The sequence below is a fragment of the Hetaerina americana genome, unplaced genomic scaffold (genome assembly GCF_022747635.1).
Source record: "Hetaerina americana unplaced genomic scaffold, ioHetAmer1.1.p SCAF_5, whole genome shotgun sequence".
Classification (NCBI taxonomy): Eukaryota; Metazoa; Arthropoda; class Insecta; order Odonata; family Calopterygidae; genus Hetaerina; species Hetaerina americana.
Window position 1 is genome coordinate 7,182,787 of NW_027287095.1, and position 13,163 is coordinate 7,195,949.

The 13,163-nt window shown below is 37.6% G+C and overlaps 2 non-coding genes across 2 annotated transcripts; one reads left to right on the plus strand and one right to left on the minus strand.

Moving 5' to 3' along the window:
• The first annotated feature begins 1,661 nt into the window (after positions 1–1,661).
• On the plus strand, positions 1,662–1,733 carry TRNAW-CCA (transfer RNA tryptophan (anticodon CCA)). Its single transcript has one exon. It is a non-coding gene; the product is annotated as a tRNA-Trp (tRNA).
• A 7,629-nt stretch (positions 1,734–9,362) lies between these two features.
• On the minus strand, positions 9,363–9,434 carry TRNAW-CCA (transfer RNA tryptophan (anticodon CCA)). Its single transcript has one exon. It is a non-coding gene; the product is annotated as a tRNA-Trp (tRNA).
• Between the last annotated feature and the right edge of the window lie 3,729 nt (positions 9,435–13,163).

Here is a 13,163-nt window from a genome sequence, read left to right on the forward strand (position 1 = left end):
AATAATTAAGTGGAGGTCTTGGTGAAACCAATTTTAGAATGGATGAACCATGACAACGATGATGAAACGCGGTAATGAAGTACATCCATGGGGATATCTCAAAGAATTCAGCGCTTATAAATGCAATCTTACAAAGAAAATGTGGACATCGAGTAATAAATTCTCAGGTTTCATCATACATCTTCTCCTGTCGGTAGACTACAGCTGAGTCAAGCTAGAAACACAGTAGCATCTATTGCATTAATTGCTTATTTAGTTACATGTCTATCCCATTTATTGATCTTTTTCTCGTGTTATATTTCTGAAATTTCATTTAAATCCAGATGTTCTAAATCGTTCGATTTTTCAATAGTTGTTGTCATCTTCGTTGACGTAGTCCGCTTTACACTCGGATTTTCGACGCCGATGACAAATATTTGTCCACGATTTGATCTCCAGTCTTATAACTAACCCCACCCTGAAGGAACAGGGATAAAACCATTTGCGAATACATGAAATCAGTTAGGTTTGCGGATGATCAAGCTTTAACATGCCTCTGATCTAAGCGGTCATAAGCATTGCTGAATGCATTATAGATTGATAGATAGTCGTCTTAATTTTGGGACGAGATTGAGACTATGGAATCTCTTCTACCACCTGTCCCCTCAGCGTAGGATAACCTTGTAGGGCGACTACGATAGGTATGGAATGAGATAACCTGTAAATGTAAACAAGACAAATGCAATTCGGTTTTCAAAGAAGGAAAAAAGCTTCGATTAACATTAGAGTGACTATTTATAAATTAGAGCAAATGGAACAATCCAGCTATCGTGGAAGTGTTGTGGAACTAGTAGGAACACATGAAGATGGATGGCTAAAGGCAAAGAAGCTTTCACTTGGAAAATGTATTTATTGACACAGACATTAGGCTAGAATTTTATGAAAAGACTCGTCAAAACTTTCATATGAACATTAGTTTTGTAAGGCACAGAAACATGGTCATTGAAGCAGGATGATAGACGTAGGATGGAGGCTTTGAAATGTGGGTGTCGAAACGGTGAAAAGGGCAGAGAAGAAGTCAACAGATGAAGTGGCATGGTTGAGTAGGAGAGAGGAATGTTGGGAGAAATTCAACGGCGTCAGGAATGTTGGAAGCAGAGCATTATGGATGGCATTGTGTTGTTGACGGTTGTAATATAGCAGAGAACATTAGGGAAAAGTTGAAGGGGTAGGAACAGGATTGGTATGTCGGACGGAGTGAAAGGAGGAAGGAATTATGCGGGCATGAGAGAGACTTAATTTTGATCAGCTTGTGTTTTGTGGAGGAGGGTCGGGTCTAATCATCATCATCATTGATGTAATCATACTTTCACAGTTGTTTAACATGTATACATTAAAAACCAACTTCAACTGGTCCATCGCCAATAATAGCAATTATTATAATTTACATTTCACTGATATCTAATTGGTGATCCGAGTAATAGCTGATTCTTGACGTGCACTTGATGTAATTTACGCAGAATTTGAGTGGAGCGGCGGGAGTCCCGCTTGGATGACGATTCTTGACGTGACGGTCTGCACCGGCGTAGCGTGTTGTCATTGCGCTCGCTAATCTAGCAGTTTGCCATTATTGATAAGAACTTAACTCATGTCTACGTAAATTACTTTTAGAAGGAAAGTGTGACTCCGTGGCGCAACGGTAGCGCGTCTGACTCCAGATCAGAAGGTTGCGTGTTCAAATCACGTCGGGGTCATAATTTTTTCTGTAGTTATTTTCGCGTAACAAATTTCAGTAATTTATCCTATGAAATGGTGGTAGTTTTTCCTTTAGTTTGATAGTAAAAACGCGTCTTCCGACCTTTCTTTTTAGAATTCGTCCTATACTTAATATTTTGAATATTATCGATATTTACGAGGATTTCATTTAATCAAGGCTTTTGTTTGAGAGCGATTCCCTTACGGTGGATTTCCCCAGCTAGACGATGTGGTGGCGGATAAGGAGACAGTACGGTTATTACGGCCTTACTTCGATGTCATTGCGCCGTACCTCTTAGATCAGAGGCATATTAAAAATTGATCATCCGCAAACCTAATGTATTTCATGAATTAGCAAATGACTTTTAATCCTGTTCCTTCAGAGTGGGGTTAGTCATAAAACTGTAGATCTAATCTTGGAAAAATGCTTGTCATCACAGGTGGAAATATAAAGCGGACTACAGTAAGACGATGTCCACAACTATTGAAAAGTCAAACGATTTAGAATAGCTGGATTGAAATAGCAGAAATAGAACGTTAGAATGAATAAATGGGATAGACGAAACTAAATAAAAAATTAAGTCAATCATTGCCACTGTTAGTCACATAAGTTACATGAAGAATGAAGGCAAAAATTTGAAATATTACGAGGATTTTCAGTGGAGTGAACCAAAAAACAAAAAATAGCACCCCGTAGAAGTTTGATTTGGTTTCAATCGTAAATGGAAGAGTAAAACGAAAGTTTTCCATTCATTTATGAATAATTGGGAAAAATAATATGTAAATTAGATACAGGTTTCATAAAAATTAACAGGAGTACTAGTAAGAACGATATTCGTGGTCAAGACGGAACTTCGAACCGAGATTTATAAAAGAGAAAAAATCATATGCTACTAAGGAACATCTGATATAAATGCCATCATAAATTTTGATCAGGGTCTTTTCTGTACCCAAAATGCGAGTAGGCAGCCAAAAGCTCCGAAAAAAGTGATGGGGTTTAGCCACACACCAACGAATTAAAAATACAAATATTTTCCTTGGAAAAAATTTAAATTATGCTTCTATTGCTTGATACGTAATTATAGTCCATGGTTACAAATAAAATTAGTCATTACATTTTAAAGATACCTGGTTAAATAAATGATACTTCTGAATCGACTACTATGTTGTCATTAAAAAATGCCATTATTGAAAAAATGAGAAACAAGTTTCAAGAAAAACATGGATAAATGAGAAAATTTAGGTAGTGCAACGGCCAAAGAAAGGTAATAGACGAAAAAATTAAAAAATGCTCAGCATTCATTGCAGATAGCACAAGGTTGTAGTTAGCACAAATTGAACCAACCAATGAGCAAGCATGTAAATGAATTATAAAGAAAACAAAAGAAATTAAACCAATCAAGGATCGAAATATATAAAAAGGTTGAAAGTATGAAATCAGAGGAGTAAAATAAGGAACAATTGAATGTAAAAATCCTTAACAAACAACCCGTGTAACAACATTGAAACCGCTAAATACGATAGAGCCAATGGCCTGAGGGAATCAATAAAAATTTGAAAAAAAATATAGCTAATGAAAAGGAAAAAGCGAACGCTTCGGCGTCCTAGAAGTATATCTGGCAACATCAACTATTTCTAGGAATCCGATGTCCCAATTTCTGAACATAAACATTTCAACACTTAACTACACACTTCAAAAATTATCTGGCCGCCATGCATCTAGCACCGAAACAAGTGGAGAAATAACATTTCTATATTAATCATAGGAGAAAAATAAAAAGAAAACGCAAGACTATTTTAACAAATTTTATTTCCCAATGTCTACAGGGCAAATATGCTGTTCGTATACACAGTTGAGGAGAATTCCATAAACGTCACAATCTCATTTTCAATGAAACGGATCTCACGTAAGAATTTCCTCGGAAAACACTCCTGGCAACCTGGTAAGAACATCTGGAGGCACCATGCTCAACGCTCGAAGGCAGGCCGAGAAAGCTCTCCAAAGCTGCAATTGTACAACACATAATAAAAACACTGCCACTCAGTGGGTGCAGACATGACGAAACCTATTTACTTTACCAAACATATCAAACTGCATAGCAGTCAGTAAACCTGTCATAACTACCGATTAATCATGTGAAAATAATTAACACCTGACAGGAATTTGTTAAAATTGCCTCATATATATTTTACGTTCAATTTTATCAGACGAAGGAGTAAATCAAATAAATACCGTAATTTAAAAAGTTCTTATCCACATAAAAAAGAAAACTTCACAGACGAACAAAATGAAAGAGAAAAGATATGTAAATCTTGAAAGTGGGCGGATAACACGTCAAAATTGGTCACAAAAGGAGTTACTCACACTTAAATAATTAAAATGTACTTACTGAAAATAAACAGATAGTCAAGCAAAGAGATCAAATAAGGAATGAGTAAAGTATGCTTTCTCTAATATTCAAGATGAAAACCGAACCCAAGTCAGGTCCCATAAAGCCAGAAGCTTACGAAATATAATTTACTCTACAAAAATTTGCTAACATGTAATGTTAAATGAAAAGTTCAAAGGTTAAAGAAAAAAAAATTAGAGATATTAGAAACCGACCACGTCAAAACTTACCCACACGGGTTGTGGATTTGGCATTGCGGATTGCCTTCTTCACTTTCGACTGCTTGCCCTTGGTGATGGTAACTGCTGGGCGATTCACCTCAGGAGCCACGACTGTAAACATTAAGAGAAATGCTTGTAAAATAAAAACATCCAAGTGTGAACAGGCACCTAAATCTCAACACTAAAGTGTAATGTAAATGTTAAACAAGCAGGGAGCATAATTCACCTCTTTTGCTCGGCATCGCCTTCATCTCGAAGCTCTCGTTCGCCGCACCAAAGGCACGGACTGCCTGGCCACGGTTCCTGAGGCCTCGGAACTTGATGTTCAATGGCTTGGCGCTCTCCTTCCTCAAGCGACGAAGGTGTTGACGGACGTGAGACCTCAACACGGTGTCCGAATGAACCAAAGAGAGCCACGTCTTATTCACGAGGGCACTAGTCAGCAAAGCGGTAGGGTCCAGCATCCTAATATTATGAGATATTAAATATAAATAACACTGTCTAATTTTAAAAATTGTTTTGAACATGAAGTTCTGTTATGAGTGTAGCCTTATTTGAAGAAATTAGAAGGATAAATAAAATAGGGTTGTTTTCATTACGCTAAATATCAAATACTTAACATTCGAAAATACTAAACAAGTCTACAGTCAAACCGTATAAATAACCAAAAATTGGAAATCCGAAAATGCGTGCAAGTTCTTTTTAAATGCAGCTTCGAATCTCGCAAGACGAATGCTTGCGGGAGAGTTGTGATTAACATCGCTGGCAGAATATACACGTTTATCGAGTAGTAATACTTTATAATATATTAAAACATAATAATAATAGATAGGAAATATGAAAGAGAAAGATATAATGAAATAGCATCAACTAATGTTATTAATCAGCGACAGCATATCTACGGTGTGTCTAAATACTATAATACTACAACAAAAATAGCGAATTATACCTGATTGTAATTGGTAACTAAATTTTGAAAGCAAAGAGCAGTATTGAAGTTGTCAGACACATAACATTTATAAAGAGTAAATATGCATGCTGATATTAATATTTATAGATTTTCAGGAAAACATAAAATGATGTAATTACCTCAATATGTGGACGGCCACCTCCGGAGGGAGACTCCCCAGCATGTCGAACCTGGGAGAGTCATCGTCCGTTGGACTTCTCATGAAGCAGAGCAACGAGATGAAGGAATCCATCGCCAATCGAAGCAGCAGAGTTGTCGTAGGGCAACAGGTAAGCACCCCCGAATGCACTCAGGGCGAATTGGATCTAATTTGCAAGACGCAAGAAAAAGATCAGGTATCACCACTTCTAAGCGTCTGACAACAGCAGAGCAGAAAATGTAAACATTCGAAGCGAGCCACTCGTATTTATACCCCGGAGGACCAACGCACCGGCTGCAACCGCCGTTGCATTCGCCAAAGACACCCGCCCCCAAAAGTGAAAGGTGGTTGCAACTGGAAACCACCAATGGCGCGTCGTTGTTTAAAAAGTAACCACTCCCACTTTCCGTTAAATTTAGCAACCATCCCTGCTTTCACTTTCTAATGTAGAACGTTCAAAAAAACTTAAATTGGATTTAAATTTTTATGATTAAATTACGAATAGGTCCAATTTGGAGATTCCATATTTTAATCTTGAAAAAGTATTTTTTAAATTCACCACGAAAAAATGTAAACGCATAATAAAAAAAATTTAGGATAGATAAATTTTAAACTTTAAATAAAAAGAATGCTTGGGTGTGAAAAACACACTAATATTTGATCTGAAACACAATTTGCTTTGGCTTTTACCAAAGTTCACAGAGGTAAACAAAAATAATTTCATATTCCATACTAGAATTCAAACATTTAATGAATCTCTCCACACCGAAGACCGTCAAATCATACTCAGATTGGCAAGTAACCTTCTCCACCAAGAGATTCGAAATATTTTCAATGTATTCTTTAAATCAAAAATTGGTTTGCAAAATCAGACTTGGTGATAGCACACAACTGGAGTTTTCTAATGTGCAGGTGAAACTGACCGTGGGTAGCGTTTACTTTGATAATTTATCCCATAAAAATTCAACAAAAATACTGAAAAATAAAAATATTTTGATAACATACTACACACACCGTTCCATAAAGAAAAAACACTTCGTAACCAATAACATAAATAATTCGATCAATTTAATAAAACTTCCAGTTGAGAGGACCCGCCTGGGTTCAGAATGAAATAATAACTAAGGAACAAATTTGACGGGAAAAGCAATAATAATTGAAAATACCATCCAAGCTTTGATTAGATTAATATGTTCGCTCCAGTTGCAAAAGATGTTGCATTTTTATTTATAATTGCGAAAGGAACTAATCTTGACTGTCAGAAAATTTGTACGACGAAAAACAATTGCCATTGAATGCTAGGAAAGGACCAGAACCCGTCTAAATATTGTAAAGTGATTTTAATGTACCTCCGAGTGGCACCGAAGCCGTACGAAATAATTAGACCCACTAACCATTCATAAAGATTCAAACAAGAACATTGAATGATAAACATATCAAATGTAAAGACGTCCTTTGTCAATGAATCCTAAACATCTCCATTTCAGCTTAGGATTTTCTTGGATAACATAACCAAAAAATACTCAAATTTAACTCTTAAACGCACGCTAGTAATAACGATAGCAGACATTTAATTCATCGGATATTTTCAAATGTACGACAGAACAATTATTCAATTCAATGAATATGTAGAATTTTCCACCGAAAATTGGTTATTACGAAATATATCTCTTCCCCATTCATTTCATAAAGGACACTTATCGAGAGCGGGTGAGATATGACACGGGCGATAGTGAATTCTTAATATGGAAATAGGCGAGTCGACAAAAAAATTACTTCGGCGGATGCAGGCTAAAAGGATGACAAGGGTAGCTATTTGTATCGGATGAGAGTGAGCAAAGAAAGGAAAAAAACTTACTTGAAATTTTGAATAATCCAATGAACAGTGAAGAACAAAATGCCTATCGTTATTTCGGCGATGAAGCACATTTCCCTCCTTTCACCAGGCAGGAAACTTAAATCGCCTCACCGAAGAATATTCACTATCACTCGCTGCACAATTACAAATGTTATGTAACACTCAACCCCCTGAGCACGTTGTCTAGAAGGAAATTTAAATCAACAAAACACTATTTTTCAAATCCTTGAAGTGTTCTGAAGAACCATTTGCCACTTTAGTCCTCAATGCCACAGGAACAAAGACGGAGAAACCTCGACGCGACAGAAGAAATGATGCGTCCATCGTCGCTCTCTGAAGGTATTTTGAAGAAGCAATCCATAATTCCATTGCGCTGTGGATGTGGATATTTGGCACCAGGGGAATGTTTCGATTCATCACAAGTAAAAATGTACATGAAAAAGACATCGGATAAGGTAGAACATGGTCCAAATAATGGCATTGTAATACTTAATTAATGGAAATGTAAAAATGATGCTGTTGTACACCACAGTCACACTTACGGTCGATTTGGAATTGAGAACGAATCGCAAACCAAACTCACGTGTAATTGCGTCAATCAGAGAGGAAAACGCAAGATACTCGAGCTCTGCTTCACTTGGAGGCAACGATGGGACTGAGACAGGGGCTGGAATGATTTTCAACTCAAGTGAGTATTAAATTATTATCCTCGGTGTTAACAAAATGGGAAACAGCGTGATCGGCAAAAGGCAAAGTTAACTGAAAACTAAATGTAACACAAGGTCGGGGAAATATAGTGATACCCACCCTCTCACAAATCCCTGAAGGAGACCTTCGATTGTTCGAGAAATAGGTAAACTACGGAATTAAGGTTGTCAGTCCAGTTTAATAATGGTCGATGTTGAATGCCTCTGAATGCATTCACTGAGGCGCCATACAACAGCGCCGCAGGTGGACTTTAACGTTGGTTGTCTCAATTGTTGCCTGCGAGTGTCATTAGGGCTGCGCTTTTAAAATATTGCTGTTTTATATTACGTTAATCTTTTCCTATATGCTTCATAAAATTATCATCCCTTTATTTCATGAGTATTATAATTATACCTGTTAGGTTATACATCTACATAATACCCCGCAAGCCGCCGCAAGGGCGTGTGGCGGGGGCTAGAGTGGAATCATAACGGCTATTTATTTATACGTATCTCGAGATCTTAATCTTATTTACTCTACGTTCTTGTTTTTCTCTTCATTGTAACTTCGTCCCGCCTAAAACTCTTGCTCTTTTTCTATCCTTCTCAATTATTCTCTCACTAAAACATTGTCTTTTGCAAATGCATTGCTTCAGGTTATGTCGTTGCAGTTCCAATGCCCAGCGTATAATGTCTCCCTTACGACGCAGGGTCAAATGGGAGGGAGATGTTGGATTGTTGTTCTCGTGGTGTATACCAGTTGGCGTGGTTCCTCAGGTGACGCAGATGGTTGCACGTGACGAGGGTTTCTCCTAGCTACGAATACTAGCTCGTCTAGGGACAAACGACGCCACGCACCGCGAATCCAGAGAAATTCTGCGTTCTTTCTAGGAGCAATATTCGGAAGTGAAGCGGATCGGGGCGCATTTATAAGTCCCTAATAAGATTCAATTTTGCCGCGATCTGACCTTTGCGGGATCGTTTCGAGCCGGATAGAAGGGGTAAATAATGTATTGAGAAATTTTGTCGACGCGCGAAATGGACGTGTGTTCTTCGATTGGCAAGAATAATTGTTATTCGAAAAAAAATATGATAAAAATTTAAAGACAGAAACGGAAACAAGGCCAAAATACACCTAACCGGACTGTCTCCTTAACCGCCACCACATCGCTAGTTACGGAAATCCACCGCAAGGAAATCCCTCTCAAACAAAAGACTTGATGAAGTGTAATTCCCGTAAACATCAATACTATTCAAAATATTAAGTATAGTACGTATTCTAATTGAAATACGGGAAAAAACTTCCCCCAATTCATTAGATAAATGGCTGAAATATGTTTAGCGAAAATAACTACAGAAAAAAATGACCCCGACGTGATTTGAACACGCAACCTTCTGATCTGGAGTCAGACGCGCTACCGTTGCGCCACGGAGTCATACATTTTCTTTATATGTAATTTACGTTGAGATTTGTTAAGTTCTTATCAGTAATGACAAACTGCTAGATTAGAAAGCACAATGACGACACCTGACGACCGAGTAGGCCGTCACGTCTAGAAACGTAATCCTAACGGGGAACGTCCCGCCGCGCCCCATTCAAATTCTGCACCAAGTACGTCAAATATACGTCAAGAATCAGGTTTTACTCGGATAACCAATCAGATATAAGTGAAATGTAAATTATAATAATAATTATTATTGGCGATGCATCAATTAAAGTTGTTTTTTTAATGTACACATGTTAAAAAACTATAAAAGTATGATTACATCAATGCGCCATTGATGTAATGATACCTTTGCCTCCCCCACAAAACATATGCTGATTTAATTTTAGCCTCTCTTGAAGTCTACATAATTCCTTCCTCCTTTCACTCCGACCGACATACTAATCCTGTTCCTACCCCTTTAACTTTTCCCTAATGTTCTCTGCTATATTACAACCGTCAACAACACAATGCCATTCATAATGCTCTGCTTCCAACATTCCTGACGCCGTTGAATTTCTCCCAACATTCCTCTCTCCTACTCAGCCATGCTACTTCATCTGTTGACTTCTTCTCTGCCCTTTTCACCGTTTCGAAACCCACATTTCAAAGCCTCCATCCTACGTCTATCATCCTGCTTCAATGACCATGTTTCTGTGCCTTACAAAACTAATGTTCATATGAAAGTTTTGACGAGTCTTTTCATAAAATTCTAGCCTAATGTCTGTGTCAATAAATACATTTTCCAAGTGAAAGCTTCTTTGCCTTTAGCCATCCATCTTCATGTGTTCCTACTAGTTCCACAACACTTCCACGATAGCTGGATTGTTCCATTTGCTCTAATTTATAAATAGTCACTCTAATGTTAATCGAAGCTTTTTTCCTTCTTTGAAAACCGAATTGCATTTGTCTTGTTTACATTTACAGGTTATCTCATTCCATACCTATCGTAGTGGCCCTACAAGGTTATCCTACCCTGAGGGGGCAGGCGGTGGAAGAGATTCCATAGTCTCAATCTCGCCCCAAAATTAAGACGACTATTATGTCCACATTTTCTCTGCAAGATTGCATTTTTAGGCACTGAATACTTTTGAGATTTCACTATGGACGTACTTCATTGCCGCATTTCATCATCGTTATCATGGTCCATCCATTCTAAAATTGGTTTCAACAAAATCTCCACTTAATTATTCTCTTGTAAAATCTCTCATGTCTACATATTTCCTTCCTTGGAGGTCTTCTCCCAACATCTCATCCAGGGTCCTCCCAGGGTTCAAGGGTCTTCCCATCCCTAAAGGGTCGTCCCTTATACTTTCTGGCTTTTTAGTCCTGCATGAACTGTGTTTTATGGTGGAGGTTCCGAAAAGTTTCATTTAAATATTTTCTTCTAGTTTTCTTTTCTAAAGCTATTCGCTATTTGATCGTTATATAGTGTCAAAATTCCAATTCTTACCATTTTCTCATACCTGCTGCTGTTATTGCTTATGGCTCATTTCTATGCATATAAATCTACATAATACTCAGTAATCCGCTTCAAGGGCGGTTGGGAGGGGTGCGTCGATCATTTCTCATACAGGGTCTTTCGGCATACATATGTTTAAAGGAAGTGCTTCCTTACTTCCAGAATTGTGTGATTTATGGTGGTAAAAGTTTCTCCAGATAGAAACCGCTTGCATTAGGATAAGCAATTCTCAAGATTCATGTGATTTCAACAACCCCACATATCTTGCAAAATTCCTCATCTTTTCCTCCTTTTTTATCGATTGCTTAACGTTTAAAAGATCTTTTTCACGTTGCAATGCGATTTAATGGCCTGTATCAGAAGTCACACTGCATAAGCTAATGGGTTATATATCCTTTCCTCTCCGTAGGTTTAAACTGGACTATTTAATTTTTAAAACACTTCAAATCTACGAAATAATACATATTTCTACCACCTGGCCCCTGATGGTAGGGTAACCTTGTGGAATGTTTGCGATAGGTGTGGGATGCGGATAAATATAAAAAGACAAATGTAACACGGTTTTCAATGAAGAAAAAAGCTATGACCAATATTAAAGTGATTATTCATAAAGTAGACCTGGTGGAAGAGTCCAGCTATCTCGGAAGTGTTGTGGAAGTAGTTGGAACACAAGAAGATGGATGGCTTAAGGTAAAGAAGCTGTCACAAGGAAAATGTATTTGTTGACAGGGGCATTAGGCTAGAATGAATGAAAAGACTCGTCAAAACTGTGGTGTGAACATTAGTTTTGTACGTCACAGAAGCAAGGTCATTGAAGCAGGATGACGTATATTGGAGGCTTTGGAAGTGTGGGTGGAGAAGGTGAAATGGACAGGTAAGATGCTAATCGATTAAATTCTAGGCATTGTGGGGTAGGAGACTGTGATGTTGGGAGCAATGCAACAGGTTCAGGAATCATGGAAGCAGATTATTATGATTGGCATTGTATTATGGACGATTTTGATTTAGGAGAAAATATAAGGGAACATTAGGTTCAAGGGATTGGATTGGGAAGAGTATGTCGGTCGCAATGAAGGGAGGAAGGAATTATGTGGACTTAAAGAGACGCTTAATGTAGATTTGGATATCAACTTGTGTTTTATGGGGGAGGTAAAGGAATTTTACTTTCACCGTTGTGTAACCTGTGTACATTTAAAACCAACTTCAACTGGTATATCGCCAATAATAATCATTATTATAATTTACATTTCGCCGATATCTAATCGGAGATCCGAGTGAAACCTGATTCTTGAGTATATTTGACGTACTTTGCGCAGAATTTGAATGGGGCGCGGCGGGACGTGCCCCCTTTGGATTAGGATTCTAGACGTGACGGTCTGCTCGATCGTCGCGTGTTGTCATTGCGCTTTACTAGCCAGCTTTTTGTCACTACGGGGTAGGTAACTATGGTGTACGTAAATTAATGGCACAGATATTTAGAGACTCTGTGGCGCAACGGTGGCGCGTCTGACTCCAGATCAGAAGGTTGTGTTCAAATCACGTTGGGGTCAACATTTTTCTGTGGTTATTTTCTTTACATAAATTGATAATATTACTATATGAAATGATGGTAGTTTTTCCTTCAATTTGATTATAAATAGGCCTTTTTAAACTAAGTGTTCAGAATTCGTCCTATACTTAGTATTTTTAATATTATTTAGATTTACGACAATTTTATTTCATCAAGGCTTTTTTAAAAGCGATTTCCTTACGCTGGATTTCCCCAGCTAGACGATGTGGTGGCGGATAAGGAGACAGTACGGTTAGGTGTATTACGGCCTTTCTTCGGTTTCTCTCTTTATATTTTTATTATAATTATTTTCGAATATCAATTATTCTTGCCAATCAAAGAACACACGTCCAATACTCGCTGATGAAACTGTCAATTCGGAAGTGTTTTTGCATTCATCAAATTTGATGACATTCAAAATTTTGTTTTATTTCGCTGGATATCTACAACAGAAATAACAGAAACAGACATTCATGGTAGTGTACTATATTCAGTAAAACACGAGATTAAAGTGATCTGTAGACTTTCATAATTAAAAGTTTCAGGCAAATCTAAATGCCGTTTTTCAGAATAAGATGTCTCTTTGACCATTTAATGCTCAGTTCGATAATTAATTGAGACCAGGTTGCTAGTATGGTCTTATCTAGCAGATCTTAACAAAGGGGTTGGA